The following is a 15,412-nucleotide window of genomic DNA, read 5'->3' on the forward strand; positions in this document are numbered from 1 at the left end:
CAAAATACCACACTAACACATAATAGCCACTCGAGGCTGTAACTCTGTTGACCCTCTGGTCAATGTGTCTCAGTGGGGCCCTCCAGCCCCAACTCTTTGTGGGCCCTCTGGCCCTAACTCTAGGGACCCGAAAGTCCCAACTCTGTAACTTTGAATCATGCATATCACATATCACCATAAATCACAACACGTAAATAACATGCAATCACACTGGCATATAACTCTATAGTACTCTGTCACATAACTCTATTACTACACTAGGTAAAGTATAGTGAGAAGACTCACCTCAGTATCTCGGTAAATCTCTGACCCGGTAAACGCTGGCCTAGCCTCCGCCTAATCATATGAAATAAACACTCTATTTAATATAACTCTCAAAGGCTAGGATTTGCTCTCTTATGACACTCTCAGAAGGGTAAAAGACCATTTTACCCCTCTCATAACTCAAAGGCCCCACAATAGACCATACCCTAAAAGTCAACCAAAAGTCAACTCTCCGGGTTACGCTGCGCGTACCAGATGTGTACGCTGAGCGTACCCGGTTGCACCTCAGAATCGGGGAGCGCCACCCAGTACGCGGCGCGTACTAGGGATTACGCCCGGCGTACTCCCCTGCTTCAGCCCTCTAGCTCTTGAGGTCTTAAACAGTTAAGACCTACGTCTATATTTTAGATCTGACCCCATCTAAGCCCCTTAATCCATAAGTTGATGACTTTAAGCCTATGCATGGCTGAACAAGTCACCAACTCTCCCAATGATCCAACCTTCAACTCTAGAAGGCTAAATACACATGCATGACTTCAAACTAACATCCAAGATGGAAAGTTTATGACTCTAAATCACCAATAACACTGAAAGGGGACAAATCTCAGACCATGGAGCACTTTACACTCATAAAGTCTCCACTTTTGGGGTTTTTAGCCCTAAAAGGGCACATACAATAACAACCAAAAGAAGAGGAAAGTTTTGAACTTTATACCTCCAAGTGTAGCCCTTTTCTCTGTAGATCTCAGATCCAAAATGGCACCTCAAGCTTTAGCTTACAAGAACTCCCTTCCTTCTTCTTCTTCACCAAGTCACTAAAGCACCAAGAAGCTCAAATCAACACTCTCACACACTAAGGATGATGGGGCTCTCTTTTAGGGTTTCACTCACTGATATGGAGGCTACGGAATGAGCCATAACACCCTTTAAATAGTGCACAAGGTGGATTAGGGTTTTTGCACCTGGGCCGGGTACGCCCGGCGTAACTCTAGGTACGCCCAGCGTACCTTGGCGACTCCGCGTCCAAATTAAGCGCATGAGTACGCACAGTGTACCCCTATGGTACGCCCAGCGTACTCACTTGCTACAATCCCTCCACTCAAGGACTAAACATGCCCAACAAATAAAGAACAAGGATGAAAGAAATATACCTAAATCTCGGGGTGTTACATTGATAATACTAATTTACGAATAAAAATAATATATATTTTAGACTTTATTTTAATAAAACTTGATAAACTTAAAAAAAAAGGTATTTTGATTGTTTGATTGTTTTCATGGTAATTGCAATTTGTTAGTAGAAAATGATTTAGAACTAAATGCATTTTAAACCACGGTTTATTTGGTTAATAAAATTTAAAATGAAGCTGAATTCCATTCTTGTTTAGAATTTTGTTTGAGTTAGAATTAGTTTAAAATTTTGTATATTGAATGACAAAATTGTTCATTTATTTTCTTATAGAGTTTATAATCATAAAATAAGAATAAATAGCAATAAAACTATTAGATTGTACTTTTATTGTACTTTTGGAACAAGTAAAGTCATGATTAAAACTTTAGTTCCAACCCTTAGAGTTTTAAAAGTTAAAATTCAACCCTTATACTTTATAATATTATAAGTTAATAATATATATATGTATAAGATCAAGTCGTCTTACCGCTAGTACGCCTCATTCACGAAGCCGGTCCATAAGGGGGGTATAAGGTTGTTGCCTATAAAATGGCAACTTAATGGGTGTCCACTCTCACCTACCGCTTCCTTGATCGGTGGAGGGTTGTTAGCCGAACGGGTAGGACAAGGACTTATAAATTCTCATTAAAAGTATAATGATAACTAAAGTAACTAAACTTTATTGAATTCCCAATCTTAGTTATTTTAGGAAAATGTGAATAAGGTGCTAATCCATGAAATTACACTTTACACTTTGTTTAAGTCATTAGTGGAGCGTGTGTGGTTAACCGGTACACTAACTTGAACTTAACAAGGTAGGTAAAGGGTGACTTAATGTTTATCATAGTATCGATGGAGTGTGTGTTGTTAACCGGCACATCGATTGAGGGGTAATACATTAAGGGCCCACTTGAGATAGAAACATGCCATTGAAGAAAGTTCAATGAATCTCAAAGAATCTAGGAGTTTCTAAACCAATTAAAACCTAATTAAAAATTCTGTTTTTCATGGTGGAAATTGGTGAATCGTCATTCAGCTACCTTCAAATATCTTATAGCTTAGATTACGGAATCCCTCTTCTAAGTTATAAAATATTGTGTTGGGTCCTAGCCTTAATACTACATTTGGGTGTTTTATTAAGGACTATCTCTAAATCTAATCTAATCTATTCCCTCTTCTTTTCAGATGTCTTCCAATAACAATGCTTCTGGCTCTAACCCTACTAGCTCCTTCTCTCTCATGAATCTTTGTAGGATAGTCATCTTTGATGGATCCAACTTTATTGATTGGATCAAAAACATCAGGATGGTCACTCGATATGAGAAAAAAGAATATGTTCTCGACAAGGAGTTAAGGGTACCCGAGCGAACTGCTACTCCTGAAGATCTCGCTGAATATGAGGTAAATGAAAGAGATGCTACAAAAGTAGCATGCATCATGATGGCCACCATGACAGCCGAGCTCCAAAAGTCCTATGAGGACTATTATCCTTTTGAGATGCACCAGGACTTGATGGACCGCTACCATCATAGTGCTTATCAAGAGCGATATGAAATAATCTCCTCCATGATAACAACCCGAATGAAGGATGGTGAACCCATCACAGGCCACATGCAGAAAATGCAAAGGTATGTGGACCGTTTACTGAAGCTGAATGTGAACTTCCCTGAGGAGTTAGCAATAGACATCATTTTGCACTCCTTACCATCGTGTTACGATCAATTCCGCATGACATATCACATGAACAAGGAACAAGTCACCCTCAGCAAACTTCAGGGACTCTTGAAGACCGTGGAAAGTGGTCTAAAGGGTAACTCGGTTGTTACTACTCCTACTACTACTCCAACTGCGACCAATGTCTTGGTAATCGGGCATGGCAAAGGGAAGAAGAGAAAGAACCCTTCTAAGGGTACCAAGGGTAAGACCCTTGAAGGCTCATTTTCAAGCAAAACAAAGAAAGGTTTTTTCACTCCTTCTGCTAACCCTAATGAGGCTGAATGCTTCTATTGCCATGAAAAGTTGCATTGGAAGCGAAACTGCCCAAAGTACCAGCAAGATGTGAAGGATGGGAGAGTAAAACCCAACCATGCAGGTATATACACTATATTGTCTGATAACTCACCTCATTCTAAGTCTTGGGTCCTTGACACAGGTTGTGGTATTCACATATGTTGTGATTTGCAGGGACTAAGAAGAAGTGAGAATGTGGAGCAGGGAAAGATAAAATTGATCATGGGAAACAGGAAAGCTTCACCTGTCACCAAGATAGGAGTTTATTCCTTAGTGCTAAATAGTGGGTTTACATTAGATTTGAATAAGTGTTATTATTCACCAGAAATGGAAAGAAATGTTATTTCCTTTCATGCATTGTATAAACAAGGTTTTACCTTTTATTTTGATAATAATAATGGTAGTATTGATGCTTTCTTTAATAATGTTCATTATTTTAAAGCATTACCTTGTGATGGCGTGTATGAAACTGTATCTGTTTTAGATAATCTAGGAAATAATGTATTGTGTATTGACTCTTCCACTGGCTTAGATAAAGCATCTTTATGGCATTGTCGTCTTGGACATGTAAGCAAGAAACGCATAGGCCAACTCCAAAAGGATGGAGTCTTGGAGTCATTTGACCTAAAGTCAGATGATAGTTGTGAATCTTGTTTGCTTGGTAAAATGACAAAGTCACCTTTTAATGGCACTTGTCTAGGGGTGAAGGTTTGTTGGACCTCATACACACAGATGTGTGTGGACCCTTCAGAACCACCACAAGAGATGCTAATCGGTTCTATGTGACTTTTACTGATGATTTTAGTAGATATGGATATGTCTACTTAATTAAACATAAGTCAGAAACCTTTGAGAAATTCAAAGAGTTTAAGCAAGAAGTGGAGAATCAGTTGGGTAGGAACATTAAGATGCTTCGATCCGATCGTGGTGGTGAGTATCTTAGTACTGAGTTCCTTGACTATCTTAAGGAATGTGAGATTATCTCACAATTGACACCTCCTAGGACACCACAGTTGAATGGTGTAGCTGAGAGGCGCAATCAGACCTTGTTGGAAATGGTTCGTTCCATGATGAGTCGAGCTTCGCTGCCAATCTCATTTTGGGGGTATGCCTTAGAGACTGCCGCCCATATCCTTAATCTAGTCCCTACAAAGAAGGTTGCCAAAACACCTCACGAGATGTGGACTGGAAAAGTTCCCAATCTAGACCACATCAAGATTTGGGGTTGCGAGGCTTTCGTGAGACGTGTGTCTCACGATAAGCTCGAACCCCGAAGCGAAAGGTGTATTTTCATCGGCTATGCATAGAAATCCTTTGGCTACATCTTCTACAGACCCAGTGATAATGTGGTCTTTGTAGCAAGAATAGGATTCTTTCGAGAGAGAGAATTCATGAGCCAAGGAGACAGTGGGAGGCAAATTGACCTTGAGAAAATTCAAGAGTTAAGTGGTGAAGGAACCTCAAACCCTAGCCCTCAACCTCCGGGAGTTTATTATGATGAGACCTTTTCACCAGTGGCCAAGATTAAGTCTATTAGGGTTCTGTTATCTATTGCTGCATTTCATGACCTTGAAATATGGCAAATGGATGTCAAAACCGCGTTCCTTAATGGAAAGTTGGCTGAAGATGTTTACATGGTTCAGCCAGAGGGTTTTTTCAGTACAGAGTACCCCAATAGAGTGTGTAAACTCGAGAAATACATTTATGGATTGAAACAGGCACCTCGCAGATGGAATCTTTGCTTTGATGAGAAAGTCAAAGAATTTGGCTTTTCAGGGAGTGAATATGAATCTTGTGTCTATATCAAGGCTAGTGGGAGCATAGTCAGCTTTTTGGTACTATATGTGGATGACATACTACTCAAAGGAAATGACATCCCAACCCTATAGGAAGTAAAGTCCTGGCTTGGGAAGTGTTTCGCTATGAAGGACCTTGGTGAAGCTGCCTATATTCTAGGGATAAGGATTTTGAGAAACATGAGTAAAAGACTAATTGGACTTATTCAAAGTACCTATGTGGACAAAGTATTGAAAAGGTTCAACATTCATAACTCCAAGAAAGGTGAGTTACTCATCCAGAGTAACGCCAGATTGAGTAAGACACAAAGCCCTAGTACTAAGGCCGAGATAGCAGAAATGAGTCGAATACCTTATGCTTTAGCTGTAGGATCGATCATGTATGTTATGACGTGTACTCGACCTGATGTACCCTTTGCTTTGAGCATGGTTAGCAGGTATCAGGGGAAACTTGGCAAGGCACACTAGACCGCGGTAAAGAATATCCTTAAATACCTACGGAGGACTAAGGAATGGGTCCTTACCCTCGGTGGGAGTGATGACTTGAGAGTTGTAGGGTACGGTGATGCTAGCTTCTAGACTGACAGGGATAACTTTCGCTCTTAGTCGGGCTGGGTCTTTACCCTAAACGGAGGGGCAATTACTTGGAAAAGGAAAAGTTTCAAGCAGGAGACAGTGGCTGATTCCACTTGTGAATCAGAGTATATAGCAGCAAGCGAGGCAGCAAAGGAGGCTATATGGCTAAAGAACTTCATCGGAGACCTTGGAGTTGTACCAGCTATAAAGGAGCCAATGGAGATTTTCTGTGACAGCAATAGCGCGGTTGCCTTAGCCAAGGAACTAAGAGATCAAGGAAGATCCAGACACATTGACATAAAATATTACTTCATCAGACATCGAATAGAAGAAGGAATCCTCGTGGCAAAGAGGGTATCATCGGATGAGAACCCAACAGATCCCCTCACGAAGGGACTAACTCGGGCTAAGCATCTCCACCATGCTCGGAGCATAAGGCTGAAGGATGATATTAGTTTTAGAAGTTAGACAATATTGAAATTTGTAAAATGTAATTGACATTTGATGATAAATAAAAGCTGTTATTTATGAGTAAAGTGTTGCTATCACTTGTCAATCGTTTACTATATTTCTTTTGCATGTTTTGACTTCCAGAATAATTATGTTTGGTATATCATATTATTCAAACCTCCACAGTCGGTCATATGTTGGAAGTAGGTATGAATCAAGACTGTCATGATTGGTTGCAGAGGTCTAAGATGTTGGACATGGCTACAACAATCATGAGTGCTCATAAGTTCTGAGCATTGGACTCAACCCACACTCACTGGAACCACTTCATGGAATTTATCTCGAGTGATCGTGAGACGGTAATATCATATAAGTCTTCAAACCTAGAGATATGATTTTTTGTCTATGAGTTGGTTATGCATTGATTGTACGAAACCGCATTGGTAACTCGATGTTATAAAACGTACCTTTGTGTGTAATTCAACAAGTAGTAGAGCAAACATATGAGTCGAAGTTTATCTGTTCCTTCTAGGATTAGAAGCGATATCTGGGCCCCTCGCTGATTTTGTTTTGACCTATGTACTGGGCCCGGTCAGAACTAAATTGATGTGTTCAGTTAAGTTCTATGTCAAACAAATCGGAAATCGGGAAACAAATGCTGGACAATAAGCTAGACCATGTTCCATGTATTTTCCGGCTGATATCTAGAACAGAGGATTATATGATCACTTATCTAAAATGGCGCGTTCTAGTTCAATAGAGTTTAAAGAGCTACGATTGCTGATCGGTTCCTGAAGTCATACTTGCAACTATAGTTATTAGACTTATCCAAGTGGGAGACTATTGGATATAGTGTCTAAGTCCATAACTATAATTGGTATGTACTTGACCCGACTCGGCATGGTCCATTTGGGTTGCACTTCACCCAAACAATTTATGGATAATCTTTTGAGAATAGTATAAGATATGATTTGTTAATATATTATAAGTTCTAATATATTAATATAAGATCATATTATTTAATTAGTATTGATCTATAATTAATCTAGGATTAATTTAGAGATCAAAAGTATTACTAATTAAATATGGGCTCTTATATTTATATAGTGTGGGCTAATGCTTATTTGGAATGGGCTAGGCTTTCTTGGAAAGTCCATGGATACTCCATGGAGCGTTAACCCATGGATCTCATGGAAATGAAGAGACATGGGTATTAGGGTTTACATGGATGTAACCCTATTCCACCTCACTATATAAAGGAGGCTTTGGTTCTTGAAATCATACTAGTTGTGGTGAGTAAAGCAAGAGGGACGATTTCAAGAAAGGTGATTACTATTCTCTCAAAGTTCCAAGTTTGTGGTGATTTGTGATTTCCATTTGAGGCATCCACACTATTGGTGATAGGCTCTAAAACTCCAAGCAATCAACTACAACTACAAGGTAAGTAATTCTACTAGCTTTATTTGATTCAAGATCCCCATGCCATGCTAGATAGGATAAGAACCTTGGAAAAATAATTATTTGCATGTATCTTAGTCAAACATAGATCCAAGGTTTCTAGGGTTGCATGTACACCATAGGAGTGTTAGAATGCTCAAAACCCATCAAAAGTATGAATTCCTCTCCCTTAATTATAGCAAAACAACATTTTTAAACCCTGCAACTTTGCGAATTGAAACTTTTTGTTTTCTATAATTAACATTGCTAACTTGCAACACTTACCATAATAATTATGCTCCCACTAGCATAATAATTATTAACTTACTAGCATAACACTTATGCTCCCACTAGCTTTGACATGTATTCAGAAATCACCTGGACTTCTAGAAATCAACACTTATTGACTTTCTTACCAAAGTTTAGATTTCTTATATGAGATGCTTTGATAAGACTTTATCTAGGCTTCTAAAAAACATACGCCTTTCCTTAGATAGCTCACATGTGTGTCTAAACAATTTCAGAACTTACAACAATAAGTATAAAATGTTTAGACTTTTTTGCCATTCCTCACAATTCGAATTATGAAAAAGGATGCCATAATCATAATCGAATTTGAGAATGTAAATATCACAATTGCTATCTCCTTAAAATCTACTTAGTGAAACCATTTGCACACAATCATTTTGATGAATTAGAGAGAAACCTTGTGACACTTAGATTTTATGGTGTATGTGTTCCTATCCATGTGAATTCGTCATAACCATAATCACAAGACAAGGTTAGTTTCAAATTATATGGACTGAACTTTTTCAATCTTAATTTCTTGGCACCTGGCAGCACAAGGGCCTACCATTGCTTCCAGGTAGTTATGCAAACAACTGAGAACTCATAGAACTCACATGCATAGTCGAATTTACTAGAATGGGCACAGAAACACGAATATGTCAACACTATAGGTTCCAAACCTCAAGTCGTGTGCTAGTTTTTAACAATAGGTTTAGTCTTGATTAGTTCTTGAAACTTGTCAAGATCTTTAAGACTCCCACTGCCCTCTTGACATATAAGATTCTCTTGTCATGAATCATTCCTTGACAAATCAAATGTTCAAGACTTAGTGCGGATTCTTATCAAGACAAACACTTCACACAATTAGCCTTAGTTGGTCTTTGTTTTATCCAAAAACATCACAACTTACCAATTTCAAATGTACAAAAGTAGAAAAATTTAACTCTACATTTGATAAGTGTTTTAAACCTTTCTTAAGATTATGTCACTTAAGGTTACAATCATGAAGTATGACTCTAAGACTCATTTTGGGAACGAAGTATGACTCATCTTCTTGATTTAAACTATTTCAACAATTCACGATTGCTCTTCTTAGCCATACAAATAAACTAAGATGTCTTTAGAGGATCAATTATGGTATGGTTTTTCCATAAACAATAAGATGATCATAAAACACCATACTAAAGTACTCTCCCATCCTTTCAGATTGGAGAAACTTTTATCTTTCTGTCTAACTTGATTCTTCTTATTCACCCTACCATACATTGAACCTTTTTCCAATGTTTCAGAATTATACTTAAACTTGTAAGCATAACCATGTTTACTAAACTTTAATAAATCATGACGAATAGTCTTATCAATCCTTGTGGTGTATCTTGACCAGCGCACACCCAGTGTACCCGATCCCTTAGTCCTCCCTTGACTTACATATACATGTGAACAAGGAATCAGTCTTAATTTACCAACAATGAAAATTCTCATTCATCATACAATACAAGTTGCATGATTCCAAGTTTTGTCCAATTGAAACTTAGGTGATGAGAATCTTTCCTTATTTGGTAAATTTAGACACTACCACAAATAAAAGAATCAAATCCATTGCTAAACATAGAAACATACAAACATCAATGTTCACAAATACCATTGCAAGGAGATATAAAAATAAAACAAAATTTATTTATTTATAAAATGCGGAAAAAACTATTCCTTAAAATGCAACAACAAATGAAAACTATGTTATTACATATTTCCTAGCAATCTATCATACCTCCTAAGCAGTAGCTCAAAAATCCGATCATCAAACCATGCGATAGAAATCCGTTTTACCGATCAGATTCAACATACTCTTCCTTTAAGCTTCCTTCCCTTTAGATGATCCTACAAAACATCAAAATGCAACCTTGTCACATCATGTATTAAGAATCAACAATTAGGAACTTAATAGTGTTAGACAGTAGACTTACCTGAAGTAGAGTCAAACTTTTCGATTCTACCTTTTCTTAAATCTTTCAGGTAGTCAGGGAAACTTTGCAACCAATGCCCATTTTCTTGGCAATAGAAACATATAGACTCTTTGAGAATGGTACACGGGACAATCTCAGACTTAGCATTTCTCTTTCCCTTGGAAAGAGAAATCTTTTTTGGACTTCCAATGTTTCCATTGGCAATGTCCATGGAAGTTTGGGGAGTAGATCTTCCAATCAAATTTGCTTTTCTAGTGCGCCAAATCATTGTTGATTCAGCAACAACAAGCAAATAGGCAAGATCAATAAGGGTCATGTCGCGGTCTGTCACAAAGTAGTTCTTAATGAACTCACTATATGACTCAGGAAGTGATTGAAGAACCCAGTCTACCGCCAACTTCCTCGAGACAATGACACCCAATAGTCTCAGCTTGTCAATAGGTGACTTCATCTCCAAGACGTAAGTACACACATGCCTTCTATCTTGATGTTTCATTGCAAGTAGGGCTTGAGTGACCTTGAATTTTTCAAGCCTTTAAACTTGTGGCTTAGGGATAATTATTGGAGAAGGTGGAGGAAGTGAAGTATGACTTCCACGATCCAACCGTGGGACATCATCTTCAAGAGGAAAGCTTGTTCCAAAGGATTTGAGAAGACGATAGTTGTCTGAACTAGGCATCTACAATGGGAGAAATTCAAGTTAGTTGATTTAAGTCCTTAACATAATACCCAAATGAAATATTAAGGATAGGACCCAACATAATATTTTACAATTTGGAAGAGGGATGCCGTAATCCAAACTGCAAAATATTTGAAGGTAGGTAAATGACGATTTACCAATTTCCATTACGAAAAAAGAAAAAGAAATTTTAGGTTTTAAGTGAATTGAAAGTCCTAGATCTTTTTGATGGGTTTTGGTCATAAGAACATCCTATGTGCTCATACAAACCCCAATGCTTGGATCTAGGTTTCTCTATTGTACATGCAAGTTATCCAAGACTATAAACCCTATATATAGAATATGATAATCAATATAACATATAATTAGGGTTTAGATCATACCTTGATTGTTATGTAGCAATAACAATCTCAAATCCTCCTTGTATTGGCTTTAGAAAGCTTAGAGTCACAAATGTCACTCCTCTAATGGTTCACAAACACCAAGAGCAAGAGGATGAAGAAGAGAAGAGAAGGAGGCTGCCCAAAACATGTGGAAACCCTAGAAGCAAGCTTGTCCACGTTTTTGGGGCATAAGGGCTCTATATATAGTGAGGCTATTAGGGTTATCTAACAAGGAAACCCTAATTTGGATGCTTAAGCCCCAAGCAACCCATGGACTCCTTTCCTTAAAGGCCTTGGACGATTTCTAATGGGTTTCCCCATAGAATTCGTCCACTCCTTAATATATGGCAATCCATAGCCCAAATTGCAATTATCTTATAATTACAATTCTAGTCCCTTAAGTTTAATTAATCTCTTTTAGTCACAAAACTAATTACCAATTAATTCTTGACTAATATTAATTAAACAATATGATTTCTCCTTTAATATATTATTCTCATAATATATTAATAAATCATATTTAATCCTTTCTCTCCATAATTCATCCTATCAAGTTGCTTTGGTGAAGGCAACCCAAAAGGACCATGCACCATCGGGTCAAGTACATACCAAAATAGTTATGGACTTAGACACTAATCCAACACTTTTGAGATTCATTGAACAATTCAATGGCATGTTTAAATCTCGATTGTGCCCTTCAATTTTGTGACTGGGATGCCTCGCAAACAAGGTGTAAATAACCATGGAAATTAGCATGGTACACCTAATGTTACAACCACCTAATCAATGTGTTGGTTAACCACACATGCTCTATTGATCTATGATTAACATCAAGCTACCCTTTGACACACACTGTTGGTCCAGATTAGTGTTTCGGTTAACCACACACGCTCCACTAATGAATTAACAAGGTGCAAAGTGCAATTTCATGGGTTTGCACCATGTTCACATTTTCCTAAGTAACTAAGATTTGGGAATTTATAAGTGTTTAGTTACTTTATATTTATCATTATACTTTTAATGAAGGGAGAATTAGAGTCCTATCCTACCCGTTCGGCTAACGATCCTCCACTATCAAGGAAGCGGTGGGTGATAGTTGACACCCATTAAACTGCCATTTTATAGGCAGTAGCCTTATACCCCCTTATAGACCGGCTTCGTGAATGAGTCCTACTAACGGTAAGACCGACTTTATTCTTATACACACACATATATGTATATATATATATATATATATATATATATATTAAACCTATGATATTATAATAGTATAAGGGTAGAATTTTAAACTCTAAAATTCTAGGGTTTGGAATTAAATGTTTCAAAAGTTAGACTTCTACATTTACAAATTCCAAAACTTGAGGGCTAGTTTTGAACTATTCAAAAACTTTTGGAATCCATTACTTATGAGTTTAATATAGGTTTTAATGAAAAGACTCTTGAAAATCCATAACTTGAGGACAAGTTGTGAAAACCCGAAAGCCAATCAGTAGGAAATAAGAATCAGAAGACGAAGACTCTTGAAAATCTAAGCATGGTCTGGTAAAGTCCCCTATCATACCGACCTTGAGAGTTTCCGTTAGAGACACCTCGAGAGTCAGAAGTGCAGGTCCATTTTGCACTAGGCCGAGATAGATGCTACGTAACCAATAGATACCAATATATAACCAATACATCCGATGAACCAGAAAACCTCCGAAAGCCAATCAGTAGGAAATACGAATCAGAAGACGACATGAGCCTTCTAAGAACCAACTCGGAGAGCCACACCCCAGTAAGATAGAACTTTTTTGAACTTCAGAATGGTGATCACAACAAGTGATGATTTAACTATGGAAGTACATTATGTTCTAAGTACTGAAAAACTCTATCTTCCCAAGATTGTAGGATCATCCGAGATTCTTAATAAGAATTGGTCCAACCCCCGTCGGACCACAACTTCTATTGGAATTCCATAAATTCCACCCGAACCTATCCACGTCTCAGACTTGAAAAAGTACTTGTCCGATGTGACAATCGAAATCCCACTCGTCAAGATCGAAATCAATGAGAGCCCAACTTCGTAGAGGAACCTATAGGGATCATGGACCGAGAGGTCAAGCGACCGAAACAAACTCGCATTCCGTTAGTAAAGGTTCGCTGGAACGCTAAGCGAAGACCTAAATTCATCTAGGAGCGAGAAGACCTATTGATTCTAAGGCATTCTTATCTTTGGCTTTGCTTAATATCAGCTGTGTGTGTGTGTGCTTGAACTCTAATTTCGGGACGAAATTCCCTCTAACGGGGGGATGATGTGACAACCCAAAATTTTCATTCGTATAAAATCCGCAATCAAGCACATTAAAAAAATTAGCCAAATTCATCCCAAAATATTTTTGGCTGGATTTAAGCCTGTTCGAGTATTTTATTTTATATTCGTCAAGCGAACAAAAATAAGGAAGTATAATTTAGAGTCTGTCGTGTTTAACGTAAGTCGCAAAACTCCAAAAGTTTAGAGTTACGGACGTAAATATGGAGTTTACGGCCATAAACCCCAAAGGGTATAAATATGACACTTAGTCATTTTATGCTCATTTTTCACTTCCAAGTCCAAGAACACCAAGAATTCTCTCTCAACTATCATAAAATCTTTCCGTCAAATCCGCCAAAATGTAAGTGTTTCCTTCCTAGATTCGTTCATATAACACTTAATCTAGTGTTTTTACGCGATTTCATCCATGAAATCTTGTCTTTTTCATAGATCTTCAAGTGTTCATCAAGAACACCAAGAACACAAGAACACACACTAGTGTTCTTGGCCAAAATCGACCATTCAGGCTCCTAGATCATAAGTCCATTCCTCCCATCAAGTTATTTGCTTAGAATACATATTAAAGCATGTATTAAATACCAAAACCCCCCCAAGAATATGTGTTTAGGGTTTGGGGACCTCCCAAAACCGTAAACACCCCCAAAAGGGTGTTTTGATGCCCTTAACACCTTCTATGACTTGTATAAGTGACTAGAACTTTGCATGCTTAACCTAGATACACCAAAACACAAAAGGAAGGATCAAACATGAATTCAAGGCCGTGAACCCGTGTGTTTACGACCGTAAACTCCCAAGGAGTGGTCCAAGGACCGCAAACGCCAAAGGGAGGTCCATTTTGAGCCCTAGTCACTTCCTTAGCCCTTGATTCGAGTCTAGCTTAATTCCTAGAGTGATATAAGACCTTTAAATACCTAATGACACCATTTCCATGAGTTTACAGTCGTAAACTCACGGGGGGATGTGGTCCAGAAACCATAAACACCCCTAAGGGCCACCATTAAGGAGTAAACTCCAATGTGAGGCCATACTCTCTTTATATGCAACCCTTGGTACTCCTAGCACTTGTGGTAAAGTGTTTTCATGTATTAGGATGTATTTACTTGCATAATTAGTTGTTAAATGACTAATTATATACTTAAATGTATCATTACATGTAAAATAGGATTCGCGTGTGTGGTCAAGTCCTCACTTGACACTTAGCATCCTATACCATCCGTTCATCCAAATCACCCACGTCAGGTGAGTTCATACCCCTAAATTAACCTTTTAAATGATTTTAAATGCTTTTATGGGGGGAATACAAGTTGAACTAGTAAGTTATTATATCAATCACATGTGATTAATAACTGACTAGCAAATAGATTTTTTGCATGTTAAACTGTTTATCCAGCTAAAGGTTTTCAAATCTTGTTCTCAAATCTCTTTTAAAGTATAAAATCCCTTTTTAGTTTAATAAATTCTTATTTATAAATTTTCAAAAGGTTTAACAAAACTTCTTTTATACTCTTGTATTGTTAAATGCATGCCTGTATATGTATAGTTATATAAGTAATGTTTAAAGGACTTAGGAAGGCTAACTCGCCTTAATTCCTTTTCCTTGTTTGGATGTGGCTTTAGGGTAATGGTTATCCGTCCGAAGGTCGTTTAAATATTAGTTATATATCATGTATACATATATGGTCATAAAAGTTCTCTCAGCAGATTCATCACCTTTGGGTAGCAAAGGCATCTAGATAACCTCTCAAGTAAACTATAATAGGTATAGTTCAGAAACCCACTATAACATCCACGAAGGAGAAGTTAGTTATATCTATACTCTAAAACGTATACTCTCTAGTAAAAAGAAAGGTTTATAGAAATTAAAATACGAGACGCATCCTCATGACGCGGATTTCGCCGTTGTCAAGTTGGTAACCAGAGTCTCCTTGAGGGAGAGCGGGCATTGTGTGTATAGATCTATACGGGACAGACACTCCCACATCCTGACTGCTCGCTACAGTTCCGGCCGACCAAGCCAAGGGATGACAAATGTCACATTCACTCCGACACCACCAGGTCGTCAAAGTATTCAATTGTCAATCAG

The sequence above is a fragment of the Lactuca sativa genome, chromosome 1 (assembly GCF_002870075.4).
Source record: "Lactuca sativa cultivar Salinas chromosome 1, Lsat_Salinas_v11, whole genome shotgun sequence".
NCBI classification, from domain to species: Eukaryota; Viridiplantae; Streptophyta; class Magnoliopsida; order Asterales; family Asteraceae; genus Lactuca; species Lactuca sativa.